Genomic DNA, 25,767 nt, shown 5'->3' with positions numbered 1-25,767 from the left:
TTCCACACACACTGGCTGTTCTGACAAGTAAATACATATCCAGGGCAACTGCCTGAAGGAACAGGAAGGTGGTGGTTAACCTGGCCCCTTCACACTCTACAGTCTTCCAGAGCTCCCGACCAGAAAGGGGACTGCCGATCCAGAGCCTCCCTGTGCAGGGACCCATCCCCTGGTGCCGGACTCATTCTAAGCTTGTTCTGCAGAGAACAAAGACTGGAGCTGGTGTCAGAGGCTGGGCGCATCCCCAAATGGATGATGAGAAAGTCCAGGACTGGACCCTCATGGAGAAAAGAGAGAAAGTGTCTCTGAGCAAACTGGCTTCCCAGCCCTTCCACATTGCTAATGTTAACTACATAAAACGTCCATCCCCAACCTCTTCCCCAGTATCCACAGGAGACATTGTACCAACACAAGCAGGTGTGAACCCCACTGAGGCTGAAAGGAGCAGCTGTTACACCAGGGCTGCCCTTTGCCCATTATCAGTTTGTTGTGATTGCAGGTGCATTTTGGTAGCTCAATCAGGCCTGGGTCTGTGCCAATACCCCGGAGCCACCCCATCCTCTGGGAAAGTTCAGACTTCAGACCCAGACCTGACTGGAACATCACAGTCAGATCCATCTCTGTAACAGGACCTGGGATCCCCTGGCTCAGGGACCAGAGGAAAGGAGAGGCACTGCTGTACTATGCATGGACATGACTTATGGATGGGTCAAGCCATGTTACAGATTCAGAACAAAGCTACAGCGTCGACAGCCTTCAGAGCTCCAACCTCCAGCGCAGAAGGGAGCAGGGGGTGGCTGTGCTAGCCCTCACTGTGAGCATGGCTGGATCCTCCTGGGTGATTCAGCTGGCATGGGCTAACCCTGGGAGGGTTCTACTCCTTTGGAGGATGCAGGCTTCTGGGTATGAGCAGGCAAGGCACTGATTCAGGGAGAACTCATACCTGATTTTAATCCAATTCCATACAGAAACGCCCCACTTGGCCCTGTAACACAATGGAGAGATGGGGAGGGTGAGAGGATGCAGTAATTCTAGGGTCACAGGTCCAGGTATCTTTCAGAATGGGGTTGGCGAATGGCAAAAGATGCTGTGATGTAATATTGAGATGCTCATCCTTTTAGTTCTCACAAGTGTAGCAGCCACCATCCTGGCCACCTGGGCCTTCCAGCTCTGAATGCCTGAGCCTCCATGGATTGAGCTAAAGAACCAGGCTCTGCAGCTGGCAGCTCTAACAGACTTTTGTCCTCTGTGGATCAGACATGGGGGGGTCACAACAGACATTGACCAGTGGGTCACCAGCTCACCAGGGCAGCGTTGAGGAACTCTGACATCTTAGGGCGAGTCCAGTGACTTTCCATGGCTATTTTTCCAGTCAGTGACAGCCAAGAACTAACACCTCTCAGCCCTGAGCCTGGTGAGAGGGGCTTCCAGCTCCGACAGTAACTGGAGATGGTCTCACTGAGCACAGCCAGGTGTGCTCCAGCACACCCCATGTTTTCCTCTTCAGACACCCCCCAGGCCAGCGTGGGAAGCAGCAGAGAAGCAGTGAAAATACTGAAAGAAATCTTTTCTAGAAATCTTTCCAGGAGGCTGGAGGTCACCTGCAGCCAACCCCCAGCTGGGAGACATACTATTACACAGGGGAAAGCATGTTATACTTGCTATACTATAGTATACTTTTTGGCCACTAGGTTGTACTCGCTGTAACATCCTTTATTTAAAAAGAAAAAGAGTACTTGTGGCACCTTAGAGACTAACCAATTTATTTGAGCATGAGCTTTCGTGAGCTACAGCTCACTTCATCGGATGCATACCGTGGAAACTGCAGCAGACTTTATGTACACACAGAGAATATGAAACAATACCTCCTCCCACCCCACTGTCCTGCTGGTAATAGCTTATCTAAAGTGATCATCAGGTGGGCCATTTCCAGCACAAATCCAGGTTTTCTCACCCTCCACCAGCTATCCATAGCTATCCATAGCTATCACCAGCAGGAGAGTGAATTTGTGTGGGGGGGGTGGAGGGTGAGAAAACCTGGATTTGTGCTGGAAATGGCCCACCTGATGATCACTTTAGATAAGCTATTACCAGCAGGACAGTGGGGTGGGAGGAGGTATTGTTTCATATTCTCTGTGTATAAATAAAGTCTGCTGCAGTTTCCACGGTATGCATCCGATGAAGTGAGCTGTAGCTCACGAAAGCTTATGCTCAAATAAATTGGTTAGTCTCTAAGGTGCCACAAGTCCTCCTTTTCTTTTTGCGAATACAGACTAACACGGCTGTTACTCTGAAACCTATCCTTTATTTAAACTCACAACAGCCATTGTTGACAATATATTAAGGGATCAAACAACTCAGGTGTATCAGTATATCATGGAAGCTCTGTAGCCAGTCGATATCTGGTACAGAAGCCTGACGTGCGAGTAGCAGCCCAGCAACCTGTCATAGAATCACAGAATATCTGTGTTGGAAGGGACCTCAGGAGGCCATCTCGTCCAACCCCCTGCTCAAAACAGGACCAACCCCAACTAAATCATCGCAGGCAGGGCTTTGTCAAGCTGGGCTTAAAAAACCCCTAAGGACGGAGATTCCCACACCTCCCTAGGTTACCCATTCCAGTGCTTCACCACCCTCCTAGTGAAATAGTGTTTCCTAATATGCAAACTAGACCTCCCCCACTGCAACTTGAAACCATTGCTCCTTGTTCTGTCATCTGCCACAACTAAGAAAAGCCGAATTCCATCCTCTTTGGAAACCCCCTTCAGGTAGTTGAAGGCTGCTATCAAATCCCCCCCTCACTCTTCTCTTCTGCAGACTAAATAAGCCCAGTTCCCTCATCCGCTCCTCGTAAGTCATGTGTCCCAGCCCCCTAATTATTTTTGTTGCCCTCCGTTGGACTTTCTGCAACTTGTCCACATCCCTTCTGTAGTGGGGGAACCAAAACTGGACATAATACTCCAGGCGTGGCCTCACCAGTGCCGAATAGAGGGGACTAATCATTTCCCTCGATCTGCTGGCAATGCTCCTACTAATGCAGCCCAGTTGGCCTTCTTGGAAACAAGGGCACACTGCTGACTCATATCCAGCTTTTCATCCTCTGTAATTCCCAGGTCCTTTTCTGCAGAACTGCTGCTTAGCCAGTCGCTCCCCAGCCTGTCACGGTGCATGGGATTCTTCCTTCCTAAGTCCAGGACTCTGCACTTTTCCTTGATGAACAGCAGGTTTGTATAATTTTTGGTGGTGCCCAGAACGTCCACAGGAGAGACCGGGGCAGCTGCCCCGGGTCCCATGCTTTGGGGGGGCGGCTCTGCACTTCAGGAGGATGTGGGGTCCAGGGTGGCCTAGGGGGTCAGCAGGGGGCCCGGTGCTGGCAACAGTGAGTGACCTGGCCCCAGCCCACCCCACTCCAGTCCTCCCGACATCGCTCGGGGGAGGCGGTGGAAGCCCGAAAGAGGCGGGTGGAGACTTGGGGGAAGGGGTGGAATGGGGGTGGGGAGGGAATGGAGCAGGGTGAGCTGGGGCCGGGTCACTTTCTGCTGCAGGCGCCAGACCCCCCACTAACCCTCCAGGTCTCCCTGGACCCCGCGTCCCCATGAAGCAAGGTGCCCCCCAAAACACAGGCCCTGAGGCGGTTGCCCCTGATTCGTCCTATGGACATTCTGGGCACCACCAAAAATTATACAAACCTGGCTCCGATGCTTGCTAGTCAATCCTTTGGAGCCTACCAGAGCTAGCATCTCCCTGTTCTGTGTCTGATGCATTTGTATATGGTGTGGCAAATTGCCAGTACAATTATGATGGGTCCCGCGCTTCCTCTTCTTGGGTGGGGTTTGGGACACAGTTTCCTGCCCCTGAGCTCGGGTTTCTACTGTCCCAGTAGTAACCCAGAGAAGGGTAGTGGAGAGGGAGGGACCCAGGCCTGCCCTCTACTCCGAATCCCAGCCCAGGGGCCCAAGGGATAGTGGTAAAACACTTGAACTAGCGGTTCCTTCCCCTGGGCTACTTCCCTCTCTGCACCTAGGCCACAGCACCCAGCCACAGCACTTCTCCAAACTCTCCTCTGCTCCAACTCCTCCAAACTGCTCTCTGCTCCAACTCCTTCCCTTGTCTGATCGAAGCAGGGGGTTTCTATCAGGTGACAGGCTTCAGGTGCTGTGATTGGCTTCAGGTGCTTTTAATTAATCTATAGAAACCGTTCTTCCCTCTACAGGGAATAAGGCTTCTCCTCATCCTGGGACTTACAAATCTCTCCTAGATCACTCTCCTGCTGCCTTCTGGCCATGCTGTATCACAACGGCCATTGGGCAGGGAGTTTGAATTGGGCTTTAAAAACCAAATTGAGATAAAGCTAAAGCTGAGGTGATTGTTTGTGGCTTTGCTAAGTGCAGCCCTTGCCTGTTATCAGCCTCTGCTCAGGTTACTTCTCTCTGGCGACAGGCCCTGCCTGAGGATGGAACCTTTCGTGCCTCTTGGCAGGGACAGGAGATGCTTACCTGTGAGTAAGGCCGAGGAGATGGTCCCATAGGTGGCCAGCGGGATGCCCTCCTCCCTCAGTGCTGCAGCCAGCCCATGTCTGAGGGCCTCTTCCTCCACACTGGCGTTTAAAGGCCAGGAAGCCTGCGGGCTGAATTGCAGCCGGAAATGGACAATCACACTGGAGTTCCCATTCCTGCTGGAGGAAAAGACTCACTGAGCACATTTCCTCACGATAGTACAAGGATGAGCTGTGATCACAGGCCTGTCCTCTCTCCACCCGCCCTTGGCCCCACACCACAGAGCTCCCCGGGGAGCCTGTGGGTAGATGCCAACCTATTTGCTCAGTAATAAAACGTCAGGGTTTCCACACTGATTCTGGTCTGGAGGGTTCAGAACGGGCCTGTCGCTTGCTTTACAAAGATTAATGAAAAAATACGATAATTACAATTTTTATCAAAAATGTTACTGAAAATCTGATCTACAAAATTAACCACATATTTGTTTGACCAAAAAATTAAGTTTTTGTCAAAAAAATCATGACAACCATTTTAATCACATTTTTATAAGGATTAAACATACTCAACATTTTTTGAAGAAAAAAAAATCCCAGAGTTGGCAAAAGGCCACATTTTGACAAAAATAAATAAATCCTTTCCCCCGCCAAAAGAGAGTGACCAGAAGTCAATGCAGGCCAGACTCATGGAGCCGCAGTACTCCACGGCTGGCTGTAGGGAGCCACAGAGCAGCGCACACTCACCTGTACTCCAGGACAGCACAGCCAACACAGCTCCCTTCCAATGGAGAGCCTTGGAAGCTGGTTAGAAACTACAAGGCAAAGAAGAGTGAGGCCGGCAAACACTGGCTCAGATTTTCTTTAAGCAAAAAGCCCTGGGGAGAAGAGACCAAGGCTCCAGAACCTTGGGGAGCCGTGTCTAAGAAGTGATTCTGAGCTCTGAGCCCGCTGTCCCCCATGCCCTGGGCAATTTAACCTCCTTGCCAGCTAGCTCCAGAGATGTGCTTTCACAAAGCTGTTTTTCCATTTGAAAGCCAGACTGTGCTGCATACGATAAGAGGAACCAGCCACAGGTGCCACCAGAAATGTTTCCCTGAAGAGAGATCCCTACTGCAGCTGCTGGTCCCAGTGTCTCGCTTGCCTTCCAGCATGGCCCATCCATGGGCAGTGTCTCTCCCCATCCCTGAGAAGGGACACAAGCTGCTGGAAGGAAGACGAAGCTGGATAGGCCCTCGGGGGAGCCGGCTCCATGGTAGCAGAAGAAGGAGCAGCGCTGACCTCCCCACTGCCCAGTGTGCTCACTCAGCTTTGGCCCTGCAGCCCCTCCATCGACAAACTTAGCAGCACTGTGACCCCTTGTGCATGGGGCTTGCAATGCCATTCACTCTATTTTGGCCCCACTGCCCCTCCAGGGCTGAGTGGACAGTGGGGTGGCCATTGCTAATGGCATGCAGCATGTGTAATGTGTACAGCTGTGGGTGCCACTGGAACCACCATCTCACGTGTCCTCAAAAGCTGGTCTGGCCTTAGCCAGCTGTTAGCCAAGTGTCCTTAGCTTTGAGTAGGGCATTTTCCACTCCTGCATCTGCTCCTGTCCTCAGTCTCTGTTTGCTTTTCTCTGTGCCATTTCCCTCCAATCTGTGCAGTTATGCAGAATGCCACGAGCATGGCAACATCTCCATCCCCATTTCTCTCTGAGAATCACCCGCCTCCCTTTCTGCTGCCTCCCATCACCTCTCCTTTGCAGGGCAGGAACCCAAGAATGTTCCAGGTGGGTCAGGACATCCCAGCCCACAATATCAGGAGGTCTGTCAAGGTCAGGCCCTGCCAGCCCTTTCCCACTTGCACATGATTGTTGAGCAGGTTGCCTGCTCACATGAAGCTGTGCTGTGTCACTTCTGCAGCCTCATGCATTTCCAGAGCATGAGACTCCAGTAGTTTTCAAAAGAGTCTCTGAAATATGGACTCCTCTGCCACTATCACTCGTTGGGGCACCTCAGACAGATGCTCGTGGCAGGGTGCTCTCTGGGACCCCTGGCCAATGTCAGAGGAACACCTCACTCCTTGCACCATTTTTCTTTTACTCCTAATATTCCCATGACCCCATGTCATGGCCACTGCATCCTTTGGACTGAGGAAATCAGGAGGGGGCTGTCTTTGGAACTCCAGGTGTCTCTTTAAACAACCACAGGAGCCAGTGCTGTGTGATGAGAGAGTCCCAGCCTCCCCTTCCAGGGGCTGCTTCCTGCTGAGATGGGGCCACAGCCATGCAATGCACAGGCACCTGGGACTTTCACTGCAAGCTGAGTGCTTAGCCCATTGGAGGTTCTGGTTACCCATGGAAGAATCCAGCCAACTCACCAGCCTTTGCAGAGCGGGGGTCAAAGTCCTGTAGTAGTCCGAGTTCTCCCTTTTTAAATTGCTGTCATATGCAATTCCTCTCACTTCCACGGTGTGCTCAAAGCTGAGCTCTTGTGCAGAGCAATAAGCTGCAGACAGAGGGCAAGAGTTCCACAAGGGAGACAAGCAAAGGGGACTTGGAAGCTGACAACGTCTAGGGGTCTGGACCAGCTTCTAGACTTTGGAAATCACCCATTTTAAAAACAAGATTATCTGTCTCCCATCTTCCTGGTGCCTCTTTGATTTTGTGCTTCCTTACACATCTCCCCTGATCTCCCATTAGCATCCCGGAAGCTCCATGCAGACAAGAAGAGCAAAATGACAGAGATGGGATTCCCCATGTGTATATAAGAAGAGATTTTTGCCCTGACTCTTTATCTAATTTGAATGTCGAACGTGTGGAGTTTTATTAGTGCTGGAGGAGCTCTCAGTGTTCAAGGCAGCAAAACATTAGCAGAGACTCTTGGTAATCCCAGCTATAGTCATGCAACAGGGTTTCATCCAACTGGACTGTGCTTAGCGATTGGAATAAACATATTGCTATTGGGATAAGCAGAAAGCAGAAAAAGAAACCAAGAAGTAGCCATTAAGATTTTATTTTCATTGCCCTAGAGCTGCTTTTCGTTTCCTGTAGGGGCAGGAAATAGTGGAGTCTGGAGCCCTGCAACAATCTTGCGCACAGTCCCAGGGTCACAGCTGGTCCCAATACAGCAAACCATCCCGCAGCTGCAGCCCTGGGGCATGCTCACTGAGCACAGAACTTTGTGGGGTGATCAAGCCCTACTGAATGCGAGAGCATTGCAGTGAGCTCATCCACAACTCCAGTCTTGGGAATTAGCATCAAAAGGCCATGCAGAGGATGTGGCTTTGTGGCAGCATTTGAATGCAGAGGTGGGCTGGAAGGGGTCAGCTGGCAAAGGAGCAGAGGGAGGGAGTCCCAGGCTCAAGGGACAGCATCTCGAAGAGGGTGTGTAAACGGCAGAGGGAGAGGAGAACCAAAGGACCATCTTGGGAGACGCCACCCTAGACGACGGGAGAAAGAATAGGAGGAAAAGAGAGTGAGACAGAGTCGTGGTGGTGTTGTGCAGGATCTTGAAGGTAGAGATGAGAGATTGAAAGGATACGTAAAGTGAGAGGAGGCCATACCCCCTCACAGAGGGGAGGGGAAGGGCATCACTGGTTGGTGTCCTCACCAGAAGACTTCCCCGATCTCCCTGCTTTTTCTTCTACCTCTCCTTGTGCTCCTGTGGTGGCAGCCATCCTTGGCCAGAGAGGACTGAGCGGGAGCTTACAAGTGCTTTGCTTTGCTGTTGAGAAACAGAAAGCTCTCTCCCATCCAGATCTCATGAGTTCAATGAATGTCTGGAAAAGCATCTAACTCCTGAGCTGAACCTAAACATCCTGTCTTTTGAGGTTCACCTGCCATAGGAGAACAGGCCTGGGACACTTGGACTGACTGCCCAGCCTGTTGTTCACAGACAGTTTTTCCTTTGTAGCTTATAAACAGTAAGAGCGGATCCAACTGCAAACTTACCCATTATAATGCCCAGGGAAAGGAGAAGAGAGCCACCCACGAGTACAGTCGCGATGGTTACCTTACAGCAGGTGCTGTGTGCCGCCAATCTCACCCTCTCTATGTCTGCCGTTGGCTTTAGAGCTAGGTCCATTTGGTCCATGCTTTCAAAACAACTCTACAGGTGACCTAGGTGTTTGAAAAGAAGGAGTGGGCATGTTGGGACGACATGCAAGAGCTCAGATATGTTCATGTCAAGAGGCCCAACACAGGTGTTACCAGCCAGGAAGAGCATCACACATGAGGTCCCAGCACTCATCACTTCCCCAGAACATGCGTCAGGTTATGAGTGAAGGGCTTTTTTACTAGATCAGGCTTACAGGGTCTGAGATAACAATCACTCTGGTCACCTTATTGGCCAGACACCAGTGGCCAGTACTGTCATTTCCCAATGCTGTTGCAGTGATTAGAGAGCTAGGATGGGAGACCCCTCGACACAACAAAACACAGCCTGAATTTTCTCCCCAAACTCAAACTTGTGGGTAACTCCTTTGACCCATCACATTGTATTGGTATGTGCTCTGTGCTTTGGGTTCCAGTATGGATGGTAGGTGAATGGCTTCAACACCAAGCAAAAGCTCCTCTTGGATGCAATATTTCCAGACTGGCCGGAAAGTTCATGGCAACTCGTGCTGGGGAGGTTTCTAGATAGTTCAGTGATTGAATATAGTTCCGCTCAGAAACCACCTGTTTGGGTTCTTCATTGCACCCTCCCTCCAAGAATTTGGAGGTTCACTGCTTGCTATAAGGAATCCCTCATGTTTTCAGCTGTGGAATTTCGGTTCCATCTCGTTACGTTCATGTTTTGGTCAGATCATTCCCTGAACAGGGCAATTATTGAGTGGTCCATCCCCTGTCATCCAGTCCCAGCTTCCGGCAGTCAGAGGCTCGGGACACCGAGAGCATGAGGCATCGTCCCTGACCATCTTGGCTAATAGCTACTGATGGACCTATCTGCCATGAACTTATCTAGTTCTTTTTTAAACACTGTTATAGTTTTGGCCTTCACAACATCCCCTGGCAATGAGTTCCACAGCCTGTATGTGTTGTATGAAAAAGTACTTCCTTAGGTTTGTTTTAAAGCTGATGCCTATTAATTTCATTGGGTGACCCCTGGGTCTTGTGTTATGGAAAGGAGTACATAACACGTCCTTATTCACTTTCTCCTCACCTGGCCTGATTGCATAGACCTGTCATATCCTCTACACTTTGTCATCTCTTTTCTAAGCTAGCTGAACAGTCCCAGTGTTTTTAATCTCTCCTCATTGCGAAGTTGTTCCAGACCCCTCATCATTTTTGTGGCCATTCTCTATACCTTTTCCAATTCTAATATATTTTTTGAGATAGGGATGACCAGAACTGCATGCAGTACTCCAGGTGTGGGCGTACCATGGATTTATACTTTTTGTCTCATTATCTATCCCTTTCCTAACGGTCCCTAACATTCTGTTCGCTTTTTTGACTGCCACTGCACATTGAGTGGATTTTTTCAGAGAACTATCCATGGTGACTCCAAGATCCAAATACTTTGCATTTATCAACATTGAATTTCATCTCTTCAATTGTATTTAAATAGTCCTGAGCAGTGTTCTAAAGCACAAGCCCTTGAGGGGGCCCAATCAGTCTTTCAGGTCATGTTCTCACTTCTGTTGACTTTCCATGTGGAGGTCCATGTGATGCCCAAAACATCCATAGGATGAATCTCGGGCAACCGCCCCAGGGCCCGCACTTTGGGGGGCACCGCGCTTCATGGGGACGCGGGGTCCCGGGAAACCTGGAGGGTTAGTGGGGGGTCTGGCGCCTGCAGCAGCAAGTGACCCAGCCCCAGCTCACCCTGCTCCATTTCCACCCCACCCCCATTCCACCCCTTCCCCCAAGTCTCCACCTGCCTCTTTCCGGCTTCCACCCCCTCCCCCAGCGATGTCGGGAGGACCAGAGCGGGGTGGGCTGGGGCCAGGTCACTCACTGCTGCCAGCACTGGGCCCCCTGCTGACCACCTAGGCCACCCTGGACCCTACATCCTCCTGAAGTGCAGAGCCGCCCCCCCCAAAGCATGGGACCCAGGGCGGTTGCCCCGGTCTCTCCTATGGACGTTCTGGGTACCACCGAAAATTATACAAACCTGGCAGCCACGGCTCTGGTAATGACTTTCCCTTGCAACCCCCCAGGCTGCCCTGGACCCCGTATTCCCCCTGAAGCATGGGGCCCCCCAAAGCGTGGTAAGCCCAAACATTGGTGGAGCCGAGCCCAAGTTCCTAAATATTGATGGAGCATGGGCACCATGGGCCCATATAACTGACCGTCTATGCTAGCAAGGTGTCATGTACCCCTTATACACAGTAGGTTGCAGGGCTGCTACTAGTAGCCGGATTTGGACTGGCTACAGAGCTTCCATTATATCGAGATACACCAGAGATGTGTTTGCTATGAGATCCTTTAACGTACTGCAAACAATGGTTGTTGTGAGCTTAAGGTACCGTCTAGTGGCCAAACAGCACAATAAGGTTTAACAGTCTATCACTCCTCCCCCTTTGAGTAGACATACATCTATCTGTTGGACTATGAATTTTTCGACATCTTGTGCATTTAGTCTTGAAAGAGTTGTCATTAACCAGGATCTCCGTCATAGCCTCAGGACTTTGAGTAATGGCTTTTAGCACTCTGCTGTGTCTGTTTAGAACTTGTGCTTCTAAGTTAGTTTCAGGTTTTTTCAAGCTCCTCCTGCCTTTTTGTCTACTGTTCACAATGCTCTGCTTTCTGTATAGCTGTGGGCAGATTTAAGTCTGTCTTTAATTGTAGTTGCTGTGAGAAACTTTTGTCTGTTAACTCAATAAACAGCCTGTCGCTGATATTTTCATGTTCTGCAGTCCCAAAATCACAGTTTTCAGCCAACGCATGCAGGGGTCTTATAAAACACTCAACATCTCCCTCTGCTTCTTCATTTCTCTGGTGAAAACATGCTCTTTCAGAAACCACTTTTTGCTGACATCTAAAATATGCATCAAACGTTCTTTATGCATCTAACAAAGCAGAACCCTTTCACAATCATCTTTGTGACTGTCTTCAGTAAAGGTAAAAGATTTAAAAATACATTCTGCCTGCTTTCCCAAATAAATTAAAGAAGATATCTGAATATCGCCAGTTTTTAGGGGAGTTTAGTAGTAATGAAAAAGCCATAAATCCAGCATCTCTGTTCAGACCATTATGTTTAGTTGTGAATTTAAGCTCCGAGGCTCATCTTTTGAAAGTGGTGTGCAGGTTTCCTTTGAGGATGAGAATTGATTAGACACTAAAAATCAGGGTCTTAATAAAGACGCTGGATTTATGACTTATTACAACAATCTGTAACCCACTGACCCTCCTTTTTGTACTATGACTAAAGGGGTGTTAATGAGCAACTTCACCTCGAACGGTTACTTACAATATGTGCTAACTCCTTGTGCTAAACTGTCTGTTAGGTCTTTTATTTAGCTGTGACATTTTGAGTACTCGTCCCAGTCTGGAGGAAGAACTCGGTGTAGCTCCAAAGCTGGTCTCTCTCACCAAGAGAAGTTGGTCCAATAAAAGATATTAGCTCCCGCACCATGTCTCTCTAAATAGTTTTAAGGAATTTGAAGTTTATTTTGAATTGTTGTGTATCTACATTAGTTTACAATTTAAGCTTTATTTTTTTTATTACAAAGACAGTGAGCTATGCAATGGTTATAGGTTTCCTGGTCCTCCAGGTTTACCAGAGGGGACCAGAAGGAGCTTAATAAATGTGGGAACTTCCTGGTTACGAGTTCTCTAGCTGCTGCTTTAAATTTGGCTCTTTGTGTCTATGTCCTCACACTCCACACAGAACATGGGGTCCTGTTTAGCGATAAACTTCATCTTCTTGCCCTTCTGCCCCAGCTGTCCATGCCTTAGGGTCTGTTTCTCTAGAGCCACATTGTCAGCTGGTTTGGGGTGACTGCCTGAAAGATCTACATAAAACTACCCTGAACAGGGAGCAAAGACAGACAGTTGATAGGACACTAAAGCAAAACTCCAAAAAAATAAAAGGTTTCAGAGTAACAGCCGTGTTAGTCTGTATTCGCAAAAGGAAAAGGAGTACTTGTGGCACCTTAGAGACTAACCAATTTATTTGAGCATGAGCTTTCGTGAGCTACAGCTAGTTAGTGGAAGAATCCCCATAATTACAGCCGAGTGTTCCAGCTGGAAAGAACATTTTAAATAACTGTCCTTTCCTTAGTCATCAGGTAGATGACTGGGTACAAAATAAATAACTAATTTGACCCCAGGATCTTAATGCACCTGGTTCTTGCCTTTGATACAGAAACCACTGCAGGGCTTCAAAATTAAGGGATACTCATATGATCTGTCATGCCATTGCTCTGGGCTAAGTAACTGTGAGCCAGGAGCACAAAGATTCTTGTCTTTTCAAAGCTGTAGTATGTGTGGGATGCCCACTCAGGCAGCTAATTGGGGCATGGCTGAGGAGTCAGTTCCAGCCAAGTACAGTCATTAGAAAATTGTTCTTCTGTGTTGAAACTGGCACACATGGCCAGCTGTCACACGCCCCACGCCTCCTCTGCCATGATAGAGTCCTTTTATTTTAAAAGAGCGAATATAAGGTCTCATCGGCATTAGCAGCAAGATGTTCTCAGCATGTGGTCTGGGGACAGGGGAGAGACTCCAGGTCTCAGGATGAAAGCCATTGGGCTAATGCTGCTCCACTTCTCATTTACAAACTTGGAGCCTGTTCCTGCTTGCTCTGAATCTATCGTGAGCTTCCTCTTGACTTCCACAGGGGCAGATCAATTAATTATGATCCGGATTGTTCCCAATGTTTTGAAAACCAGGAATCACCATTAAAAATGAAGGAAACTTTTCAATCCCATTAAGCCCAAGGGAAACAACTCACCTGTTATTTACAGCCCCTGGCCCTGCCATTCTTCTGCATGCAAACCTGCCTTGACGCCAAAGGGCACAATGGACATGTAAGGTCAACAGGACCAGGGTATGTGAAAGTGCAGGTAGGGCCCTGTGACAGCCCTGTGACAACAGCACCAAATCTTGGGGCATCACTGGTTTATTCTGTTGTCACAAGCTACCCTTCATGCCCCCCTCCCCACGAGCTGAGGCTCAGAGCTGAGATACACAACAATGCAAAACTTGAAAGTGAGTATTCTTGAGAGATTATTTTTGAAGATGGGTTTTGCATTCTGCTCTCTGGGCAGCCCAGCTCAGAGCCTCTTTCCCCGTGTGAGCTGGGGAAGAGGGCAGCTGCCCATCTTCCTGGCCCCATGGCCCTTGGCTGCTGAACTGTTCTCAAGACTGCTCACCAGCCACATTTCTGGCATTCGTTGTTTCCTAGCTGCAAGCTGGATGCCCACCTCTTCCCAACCCCTGCAGTCTGACTCCAAAGAACAGTGCAGGGAGCTCTCTCTCTTACAGGGAAAGATGGAGACCACAGAGCAGGTGCAGGCAGAGCTCAACAGAGCAGGGAGACAGAAAACCAAATGCCAGGCATTTGGCTCCCACAAAATGACTAATTCCACTTGAAAAAGGCTGAATTCTGAGGCATCTTAGCAAAGAGGCATGTTTCTCAGTCACAGAACAGCGTCCATGGAGCCATGCTTGAGCTGAACGGGGCAGTTCAGACTCTCAGAAATGTTGTTTCAGGATCTCTGCAAATTCAGGCAGATATCGCTGCATCAGTTACACCCCATTTATTTTCAATGATAGCGCTGCAGGCTGTCGCTGTCTCTGAACCTATCTCCTCACTGGAAGCTGAGGTTCTGCAGCATATGCTGCAGTGCGGGGCAAATACTGTGGCTGCAGAATGGTTTATTTATTAAATCCAGCAATTAAAGGGTTAATTCTCTCTGTTCTAGTTTGTGTGTTGAACAGGTTGGACGGTAAAGCAAAGCATCCAGGAGAGAGATCGCCAGGTTTGCAGATCATGGAACCACAGGTCAGGTGGACAGAATTACATGCAGGAGACATTGGAGTAGAAATGAAAGCTGCTGGCAGTAGGTAGTTACGGTGGCCAAGTTTGGGTCAGGACATAGATCTGATGAATATACAGCATAGCCCATTCTGTGGCTGCCACTGCATCCTGCCATCCCTGAGACGGCATAGCAGAGAATTCAGCTTGCAGAAAAGGACTAGTTCCCAGAGGTTCCTTGCAGACGCCGGCACATATTTGAGATGGCCAGATGCAATAGCCTGACCTTGTAGCAGCGTGCACGAAAGCATGTGGAAATCTGAGGAACTGGTTTGGTGCACACAGGGTTCCATAAGGGACAGCAGCTCTTGAGTGGTATGTGAGGAATTCCAGGATCACATGTGTCACAGCAGTGAGGGAGGGTAAAACCTGATGGAACTTGAAGGCTCATGGGGAAATGGCGCATTGAGGAAGACAAACTAGCAGCAGTTAAAGGCCAATATCTATAAAGACATTTAACCTTGATCCCCACAAGAGGGGCTCTGAGGCAGAGACCGAACTTGAGACAAGGGGAAGTCAGCAGCTGAACTCTTGACACAAACCAGGCCAGAGAAGATTGCTACTCATGAAGAAGAGGAGCTGTGTGACCCTGCTCAGTGACGCCATGAGGAACCTACCCGAGCTCTGTGACCAGCCAGAGAAAACAGCCGGTTCTAATGCCTACCAGGAGGAAGGAGAAATGACGGGAACTGGCATATCCCTGGGGCCTACCCACTGTTTATAGCTCCAAGGGAGCAAGCGCCAGTGAAGGGCGGTTTGATATTAAGGATCATTTCATGGACTGATGAAACCTGAAGATGGGAACACCTTGGAGACCTTCCAGGTGTGCAGGGAGTGAAGGGAAGACTGATTCTATAGGACAGGAAATGGGGCAAGGAGGGGTATGGAGAGCACTGGAGCCCTTTGTAATGAGAGGAGTCTGTTGGGATTAGACAGCCTCTCAGGGTCAAACAGGCAGGGCTTGTCAGGTGAGCGTCAAGCTAGGTACGAAATAGGGAGACGGAGCCCATTCAACTAGACAACCTGATGGGCACTCCCCACCCACAGGGGTGCTGCAGAACTGCTCAAGGTGCTTTCCCCAGTGTTCCCTCCTCCCAGCGTTCAGTGCTTTGCACTGGCTCAGCACTCCTGAGCATAGCTATGTGGGGAGACGAAGCTTTTCCTTTTTCTGATTCTGCCCCGCAGACACAGAGACTACATTACCACCAGCTGCTTAGCTGCTGAGCTTGGAGCCCATTCAGGGCAGAGTGGATGTTGACAGCAGCCAATCTGCCTTGGAGCCCAGCCAGGACGCTCTGTTCTGCCAGCCATTACCTGGGATGAGCAGGCACAGAGGAGAAAACCTTCTCTGGCATCAAAAGGTTACGAAGCAGCAAGAGGATAAGCGCTGGGGAATGGTACGCAAACAAAGACAGAGGAAACACTCACTCCTTTATGCTCACATTTCAAAGGACACTTGTGCTCCAGGAGAGCTAACTGCAAACTGGGGAGGAATGACGGTTGTTCTGAGGAGGTGAAATACATGCTCTCTGGGGCTGGACGATTAAAAAAAAATCAAGGGATTGTTGCGGTTTGCTTTAACTTAATAACACCCCCTCCTGCCATCAGTAAAGCAATTCTCAACTTTGATACATTTACCCAGCACTGCACCTTCACATAGTGCTTCATACAGCTTGGTGGGTATTGTACCATTTACAGAGCAGGGTCTCCCCCAAGCCCCACCAAGCTGGGCCCCACTGTACAGGGTCATGCACAAACACCCAGTCAATGAGGATGAGCCAGGCCTGCCCAGACCGCACTGTAGCTTGATTGGACTTTTCTGGCCCTCAGTACTATGGTGACCATGGCACTGTGGAAGTACGTTCTCCAGGGTAGGTGACTGGAACTGCACACTGCACTGCACGGATCATTGCAGAATGGAATTATTTGTCCCTTATTATTTTGTACCCGTTTCTAGGATTCGATTCTCTTTTAAAGCTGTACCCAACTATCTTACATGCCCTTGCAGATCCAGGGGAGACTGCAGTGACTGTAACTTCAGTGGGAGTGTTCCCTGCATGAGGGTGGAGCAAGAACTGCAGGATTCCATCCAATGAAAGCAAGAATAAAGACCTAGGAGTGGAATCAAACTTTTATTCCCTCCATTAGTTGTATCTAACCAGGCCTAGAGCAGACAGCAACTCAGGATAGGGTGACCATATTTCCCTATGCTGAACATGGGATACCTGGTAAAATTACTTGTATTAAAGTGAGTTCAATGGCAATCAATCAGAACTACACAGTACAAACATTCAAATTAACATCAAGTTGACTGAGCCCCTATTAAAAAGCAATATTGTGTAGTTGGATTCTTTTTATTTATCTTCTTATTTTTAAGGCTTTAGGGTTCACACAGAGAGGAGTGACACACACATACCCCTGCGTCCCCCGACACACATGGGGTGGGGGTGACACACACACACTCCCATACGCCTCACTCACATGGGGGGGACCAACCTACCCTACCCTCCCTGCTGGCACTCTCTACTCTCCATGCCTGGCTAGGCTCCCGGGACAGACCCGTCTCTCCTGGAACCTGGCATCATGTTCCCAAGGCAACACATGGGCAGGGGGCATGCAGTGTCACGTGGCCCCCCCAGATTTCTGCCAGGGTTCACACCAGAGTGTGGCCCGCAGCAGCCTTTCAGCACTGTGTGTTAGGGAAGGTACGGGAGCTGCTTCCAGCTGCAAGGGAGGAACGGGGGGAACGAATGACCTGGCCCTGTCACAGAACTCATCTCTTCCCTTCCTCCCACCCCGGCTGGAAGCAGCTTCTCCCTTCTTGCCCGCACAGTGTTGAAAGGCAGCAGCTAACACCTCCAGGCTGCTGTTAGCCACCGATATAATCTGTTCCCCAGCTACAGCACGGGCAGGAAGAGGTTAATCCCTAAGGCTGCATTGTGCACCAAGGTCCAGGGAACCTGAATGCAGGGGCTTCAGCGAACCTTACCAATGTGGTAGTTCAGCTGGGGAGGGTGCCTAGGGGCCGGAGCAGCCCCGTGCTCCCTGGGAGCAGGAGCCAGGGTGGGTGGGACGAGGGTGCTAAGCCCCTGCCACTCCAGACCTCAGCTGAGGGGCGGAGAGGCTTCCCTGTTCCAGCACTGTGCGGGGCTTTGACACATGCAGGGTTCGGCTCCTCCTGGCCAGCACCAGCCCAGCCCGAGGCAGTAGGGGAAGGAAGGAGCCTGGTGGCCAGGAGCAGGATCCACCAGTACTAATGGGGTGGAGAAAGAAAATATGGGACAATTCTCCCTTTTTTAAGAAAAAGTTGGGACACCTCCAGGAGGGACTGTCCCTTTAAAAATGGGAGTTCTGGTCACCCTAGCTCAGGGAAACCTGATGACAGGCACACAAGAATATTAGCAGGAGCTAGAGGAGCTGAAATTTTGCATAGAAAACCTGACTGATGAAATGAACCCCAGGAAGCCAGGGACCTGGCCACACCCCAGGGGAATGGGAAGCAGCAGTGCAGTGTTGGGTGTGTAAATGGTGCTCTAGTGCCCTTTGGAATCTGCGTGCTAGTTGCAGGGGACTTCACCAGTAGAACTCCCTTGGTGTCTGCTTCCTTGGCTCCCGATGGTCTGTCTGTCAGTCTGCCATGGCCTGGCCCTCCAGCCAGATCACTTGCTCAGTCCCCTTCCGGGCGCTAACAACTACTTCAACTATAATCCAAACGAATACCTAACTCCTCATTCTCCTGCCTCCCTCGGGCTCCATTAAAGTTTTCTGCTCCGTAGCCCCTAATCCTTGGAGCAGAGCTTCTCATTGGTTGCCAGCCAGCTCCTCCCAAGGGACTCTGTCGGCTTCCCCGACAGCTCTCCCTGTTCTTTTACAGGTCCTAACACTGGGCACCCTGCTGGAACCTAACCTGCTCCCTGTGGGCCTCTTCCAGCCTGACGTCACCAGGCTCTTCCCTTACTCTGTTCTAGGTATCCTCCCTTAAGGAATACACAGCCCTCTCTGCTCCCCTGGGGTCAATTATTATAATGATCTCCATCACACTCAACTGGGCAAATTGCTGGCTGGTCACACTGAATAGTGAGGCTGATTTCTCTCCAGTACTGGCTGTTTCCAGGTATTTTAGTCTTTATCATTCTTATTCCCGTATTCTTTCTGTCTCACTCAGGGGCATGCCATGTGTTCTGTTCCTTGTCTCTCCTCCTGGTCTCAGTGCCATTCGGAATAACTAAGCAACCTACTAAGCAAGGAGTGGTGGGCTTAGCTGGCAGTAGCAGCAGGTGCTGAGCCTTTGGCTGAACTGGACCCAGACTCCCACTGGGTGAGGGGAGCACTGTAGCCACAAGTAGACCAAGAATAACTCAGCTGAGCACTAGAACTGGGAAAGACCGATCCCCCTGGGGTAACGCTGGTTGCTTCTGGGTGTTGGGAAGGAGGATCCCACAATCAAGTTTGCAGTGGGTCCCAAAGGATAAACATTGCCATTGGCAGAAAGTAGTTCCCTGGGCAAGTGTACAGTGCAGCTGCTGGGCTGGGAGGAAGTCAGTTTAGAAAGCCTTGGTCCTGGCACAATGGGACAAGTGCCAGGTACATGGGAGAATCAGATGCCCAGACGAAGAATTTCACAGGCAGCTTGCAACACATTCTCAAAAAGAGCTGGCATTCTTCCCCTTGGCAAAGCCTCCCCATGCCGTCCCCTTGCTTCCACCTGTGCAAATCTGATAGGAAAGGCAAACCTCGACTCAGCTGCCAGGGCTGGGGTATATTCTAGTGGCAGCAGCTGCTGCTTTTCCGTGCTTGGATCTTTTTGATTCTTTACCTTTATTCTGTTCTTCCCCACTGCCCGCTATCGGGCGGCACACAGATCTTGGGGAGGGAGGGAAGAGCTGAAGTGGCCTCACCAGGTAACAACCACTCTGAAAAAGAGAAAAAAATCAGTCCCTTGGCTGCTTGGGAAGGACATAACCAATGGTCTGTGAGGCAAAGACCCATTTGTGGCTCTGTATAGTCTGTGTGATGTCAACAGGGCTTATGCTTTCCTCTTGGGCTTTGCTCTCACTAGGCTCTTCGGCTTTGCTCAGATGTAACTCATCAGAGCAGGAATTTCTTTGAGGAGGATGACAAACATTGGCTTCGCATAGCCAACATTGAATCCAAGTTCTTAATTATTGCCACATCTAGACTGGCTGGTATGGACAACTCAGGCAATAATTTTAGATCCGCTCACAGAACACAGTCAGCTTTTCCCTCCATTTAGCACCATGCTGTAGTTCTCAGAGGACGTCAGGGGAAGCCTGTGACAAAAAGGGAGTCTCTCTCTCTCTCTCTCTCTCTCTGTGTCTCTCTCTTGCACGTTGGAAATACCGGTATGGCTTGCGCTGGCAGTCTGACCTCATGGTGGGATAATGGTTAATTTTTCTGTGCCCTGGCTGGGGTTTCCCAGGAATCTGATGGGTGTCATGGCTTGTTAGAGTGGGGATCCCAATGGAACTGACTGCATGTCCATGAGCCGCATTCTTCATGGTGCTGCATGCCGTCTGTTCCCACTACTTTCAATGGACTCTCAGCACCTCACAGACTGCCCCTGTGCTCCTCAGTTCTAGGACTAGAAATGATACCATAAGGGGAAGGGACCAAGAGAAAATGGTATGGAGAAGATCCTGAGCTGGTGTGGATTGTCATTGCCACAGACCCATTGATGTCAATGGAGCTATCTACAGACCTGGGGGTCTGCCCCAATGTGGCCTTAAAAATTAGTGTCACATAATCTGGGTCCACAAACACCAAATGCCTCACTCCTCATAGTGGCACCTTAGAGACTAACAAATATATTTTTGCATAAACTTTGGTGGGCTAGAATCCACTTCATCAGATGCATGGAGTGGAAAATACAGGAGCAGGTATAAATACATGAAAAGATGGGTGTTGCCTCTTTAGACTGACTTCACACTTGGTAAGGCAATTCCCATCTTTTCATGTATTTATACCTGCTCCTGTATTTTCCACTCCATGCATCTGATGAAGTGGATTCTAGCCCACGAAAGTTTATGCCCAAATAAATTTGTTAGTCTCTAAGTTACCACAAGGACTTCTCGTTGTGTTTGCTGATACAGACTAACATGGTTACCATTCTGAACCTCCACTCCAGTGCAGAGTCACTGTTTTGTGGGTGCCCTACATGTACATTTCCAGCCTGTGAAATGTTTTAATTACTTGTAAATCTAAACTTAGCCTTGAATTTTATGGGTTTGTAATGTGTGGGTTGGGGACAATGACAGCCCCCTTGTAATGTATTGTACCCTAAATCATCAATTAGTAGTGTCAGCCCAAACCAGCTTAACATCTGGTTTGGCTGAAAACGTACCATTGATGCATTAAAACTTTCTCGAAGTTAAAAATAATTATGACCAACTGAAATTGTGAGGAAAAATGTAAAGAGATGTGTAAACAAAAATTGGGTGTTGTCCAAGCACTTGTTATACACTGCCCCAAAACCTGCAAATTCTCAGTTGCAAAAAGGCTACTTCACTCAAAGTTTTTCTTTTTGTTTTTAAAATCTTGATTAAAGCAAGGACATGAAAGTAGCAATAAAAAAAGGAAAACCAGAAAGCATTATATAACAAATGGAAGGAAGAAGAAGAGGGCAATGAATAGAAATCAGAAGTTTGAAATGCAGGTAATTGATGAGAGAACCTAAAGGTAACAACAAAATATCTATGGACAATAGGGTCAAGGATAACAAATTTTTTTAAAAAAAAATATATCAAAGAACTAAAGGATTCCCAGTAGTAGTATAGATCCAATAGGGTTAGGGTTACCTATTTTAGGCAGGGACTTTTTGATCTGTGTTTTTGCAGTGCCCAGCACGATGGGGTCCTAGTCCATGATGGGGCTGCTTGGTACTACTGCAATACAATAAGTGCACGTGACACACAGATGTAACATCTGCCAGGGCCAGTTCTAGGGCATTTAAAGTGTGACTGGGTGCGGGGTGGTACAGGTTAATGGTGATGAGCAAATCTGCACACTGTATGCTTGCCCTCCTCATGGAGGCAAAGCTTCCCAGCTTCCATGTGAACTTGTGGGGGGACACACACAGATTAACCGGTAGCTAGGGAACTCTGGACTCACAGGCAGGATCAGAAGAACAGCTGGCACAGCAGACTCACTGCGGACACCGCACATGTGGCAGCGACTTCTAGAACATCTCACTCAGCATTTCCTCAACAGATGTGGTTTGCTGACTCAGAATTCCAGGCTACCTCAGAAGACATCTCAGCCAGATCACTTCGACACCAGTTGACTAACCCTCTTCTGCTGCTGCATCTCCCTCTGTCCGTGACATCGAGCCATTGCTGTGAAGATGATTGTGACGCTCTAAATGAGACTATGATTGTGGCTGGAGAGTGAGAAGGGGTGGTGGTGGCAGGGCCTGATAAGGAACAGAGAGCCTTTTGTCATCCAACGAAATCTAGCCCTAAAAGGGGGAAAGGGAAGAAAGAGACCCAGAAAATAGAGCAGCAGAAATAGTCTCGGAAGAGAAGGGCTTTTCAGTGTTTTTTAGGAGGCGTCAGCGGCCCTTTTAAGTGAAGCTTCCCGATAAGAGACTTTAAAGGTCACCTCTTTGTGAGGAAAGACACCGAGAGAAAGCGGAGGGGGAGATCGTCTGTCCAAACTGCCTTTTTTATGAAGCTCAGCGTATATTTTTCAACTGTAAATGAGTCTCTGCAGAGATAGGGCAGACACGGGCGCTTTTGGCCTCTGTGTTTTGTCTGCAGTGAGTGTGTTTGTTAGCAATCTCTTGATTTGACAATGCAGATGCCGCAAAGAGGAGAGAGGTAAGAACCATTTTTCCAGAGGCATCTGTGACCTAGATGCATGTGAATGAGCTCTCTCCCCCATTGTGTCGAGGGTCTTGGAGCCATCAGCTCTGTCAAGGCATATTCAGATGCCAGAAAATGAAGGTCAGAGGCTGGTTTGGATTCAGTGACCAAATCAGCGAGCAACAGTCACGGATGTTAACTTACTTCCAGCAGGACAACAACACTGAAGAAAGACTCAGGCAGCGAAGGTGAAATTGATGAGGAATGGATTTGTATTCGAAAACAGACATGTTTTAGAACAATTGTATCTTGGCTGCTGGTGAAGACTCTGGGCAAAAGATGCTTGGAGTCCTAACAGGGAGTTCATATTATTGATTTCCTTAGTTAGTGGGTGGAAGAAATGTTCAGCGAAGGATGTTTCTTACCTCCCAAAACAATCAGTACGCATCCTCTTTGCTCCACAATTTTGCTTAATAAAGCTGCTATTCGTTCAGAGAGCGTGTGTGGTGGGGGTTAAAACACAGGGACCAGGAAAATCTAACAATGAAAAGGAATTTAAAGTCCGCTCCGCTCTTTCTCCTGCACTGCAGCCCTGGATTTGCATCTCAGCACAAGGGATTCTCTGGGTGCTTGAAGCTGTCGTGTGCCTCAGTGATGCTGGAGGTTTACAGTCCTAACACCAAGAGATGACGCAGTACTGATGGAGACGTTATCTGCACATGTCTAGCATCATCTCACCTGCCTTGATCATTCTCAGTCATGGTCAAACATAGCAACATGTCCTAGTGCAGATCAGGCTGATAGGTATTCTGTATTTGGAGGTGATTTGCTCAAGTTTCCCCAGCAGCTATAGGTAGCTACATTTCTGGTCTACACTAGAAAGTTTTACTGGAAAAACTTCCCTTCTGTCAGCACAGCTGTATGTGCATCCACTCAAAACTGAGTCCTGCTTAAAAAAAAACCGTAAATTTTTGTAAGCAAATTTAAACCAGTTACCCAAGAAAAACAAGTAATCTGCTGGCATAGTTCTACTGGCAATATGCTTCTGTGCAGGAAGAAGGATCTGTACTGGTACAGCCAAGATTGGGGGTTCATGGTGGATAATTGGCTGGACATGAGCTCCCAGTATGACACTGCCACCAAAAGAGCGAATGCTACCCTGGGATGAACAAATGGGAATCTCAAGTAGGAGTAGAGAGGTTATTTTACCTCCGAGTGTGACCACTGCTGGAATCCTGTGTCCAGTTCTGGTGCCCACAATTCAAGAATGATGTTGATAAATAGCAGAGGGGTCAGAGAACAGTCACAAAATGATTAAAGGATTAGAAAACCTGCCTTATAGTGATTGAATAGCTTGAGTCTATTTAACTTAATATACTGATTACAAACTGTAAGTACTTTGTCACGCAGTGTGTCACTCACCACTGGACAGGCGCCTCCTCCAGGTCGCTCTGGGGATTAGCTCGATGTTGATGCCCCTGTCTACAGTCTGCACAATGTCAGTCCTTTCCTGCAGTCCCCTCTCACAGCATCAGGAACTTCAGTGTCCTCTTCGTGGCTTGGCCCACCAGCTGTGCCACTGTCCGTGTTCCCCCCTTCCACGGGGGAGGTTTAGCTCCTCGGTAGTCCAGGCATTTCCCCCGTGGCGACTGCAGTCAGTAGTCCTGCCACTTCCCCAGTCGTGAGTGGGGGGGACCCAGGCCCACCCACTACTCTGGATCCCAACCCAGGGACCTTGTGGATTGCAGACTTCTGCTGCACCTCAGATTCTTCTCACTGCTGCTATGTCTCCCTGGGCCACTTCCCTATGGCTCTCGCACCTTCTTTGTCTTTCCTCAGGGCCTGCAACTTCCCCTTCTTTGGCAGTGTGAGGTGGACGCCCCATCACAATGGGGAACTAATATTTAATAATGAGTTTTTCAATATAACAGAGAAACATATAACATGATACAATGGCTGAAAGCTGAAGCTAGACAAATTCACACTGGAAATAAGGTGTACAATTTTGATAGTGAGTGTAATTTATACAATGGGAACAATTTACCAGTTACCATTACTGTCACTACCTAAATCTAGATTGGATGTTTTTGTAACCAACCTGCTCTAGGTATTATTTTAGGGCAGTTCTCTGTCCTGTTTTATACAAGAGGTCAGACTAGATACTCACAATTGTCCTTTTTGGCCTTGGAATCTATTAATCAATCCTCTAGCAAAAAGCCAAATATTTTGAATTCTGTCTCCAAGGGGCCTTCAGGCCCAGGCACCCAGGTGTTGGTCACACCTGTATCTATGGGGCTCTGCAAAGAGCAGACAACCTTTCCCCTCACCTAGTTAACCATGCATCACTTAGGGGAAACTGAGGCACACACCATACTCATACAAAATATTATGAAAAATCCCAACTCCGCCACCAAGAGACAATGAAGATGATTAAATGCGGAAGCTGTGGAGTGTACATTATTCTGGAGTGGGTACCCAAAAAGAGTTTTGTTTGTATGAAGTGCCACCTGATAGAGCTGATGGAAGAGAAGATCCAAGGCTTGCACATGCAGATGGAAACAATGGTTGACTTCGGAGGCAATGCATGGGGAGGAACGTGGGGCCAACTTCCTTCCCAGATTTCTGCTTGGCCTCTCTGGGGGAAGGGAGAGGGGTTCAGTTCTTCTCCCACTGTGCCTGCCCCCAGCATGCTTGGCCCCTGTCCCTGTCAGCCAGGCCCGGGCAGGGAGCAGAAGTTGTGGAACCAGCCACTTCACACGCCGTGTTCAGTGGCTGCCTGAGAGAGAGTCTGACAGGGGAGGTGGCAGCAAGCTACTCCCTGCCTGGGCCCAGCTGCCAGGGAGAGCGGCTGATCATGTTGCGGGAGGAGGCACAGTCTGAGAAGGAGAGAGCTCCTTCTTCCAGCAGGTAACTCTGGTGGGGCGGGGAGAACATGGCAGGCAGGGTTGCTGGGCAGAGGAGACGTGTCCCCCGCCACCCAGTATGGGGAGGCAAAAGTCATCTATGGTTGAGTTTCAAGGGGGATTTGAGCAGATGATGGAGGGAAGGCTGAAGGGAAAAGTCAAGACTTGCAGATACAAGCTGAACTGCAGAACTGTGAAGGGAGACTGCTGGGTGAGGAAAGTGGCCAGTGGAATCATGTGACTACAGGAGCCAGGCAGAGGAAAAGACGGGCTAGTAAAGGAAAAACAGAGCTCAGGAACAGGTTTGCTGAATTGAAGAATGAAGCAGGGGCACAACAGCCACTAACAGAAAGTGGGAGGAAAATTGCAAGTGATAACAAAAGACAAGAGGAGTTGCAGCCTGAAAGAAAAGGAGGAAGGCTGGAGAATTGCATCATCACCAGGAAGAGGCAGGTCTATGTGAATGGGGACTCCCTACTAAGAACAGCATACAGGCCTGTCAGCAGGGCTGATCCAGAGAACAGAGAGGTGTGTTTTCTATCAGAAGTGAAGATACAGGATGTGGACATGAGACTGGGAGGAGTGGT

The 25,767-nt window shown here is 49.1% G+C and overlaps 1 long non-coding RNA gene across 1 annotated transcript; it reads right to left on the bottom strand.

Annotated features, from left to right (window-relative positions):
* Nucleotides 1-8,432: 8,432 nt before the first annotated feature.
* LOC140903157 (uncharacterized) lies at nt 8,433-21,681 on the bottom strand. The gene is made up of 3 exons (XR_012156171.1): nt 21,586-21,681; nt 19,274-19,370; nt 8,433-8,594 (listed from the first exon to the last, which is right to left on the bottom strand). It is a non-coding gene; the product is annotated as an uncharacterized lncRNA (long non-coding RNA).
* Between the last annotated feature and the right edge of the window lie 4,086 nt (nt 21,682-25,767).

Source organism: Lepidochelys kempii, chromosome 25 (genome assembly GCF_965140265.1).
Source record: "Lepidochelys kempii isolate rLepKem1 chromosome 25, rLepKem1.hap2, whole genome shotgun sequence".
Lineage (NCBI taxonomy): Eukaryota > Metazoa > Chordata > Testudines > Cheloniidae > Lepidochelys > Lepidochelys kempii.
The sequence above is the reverse complement of the archived record's forward strand: the minus strand, read 5'-3'. Positions and strand labels throughout refer to the sequence as shown.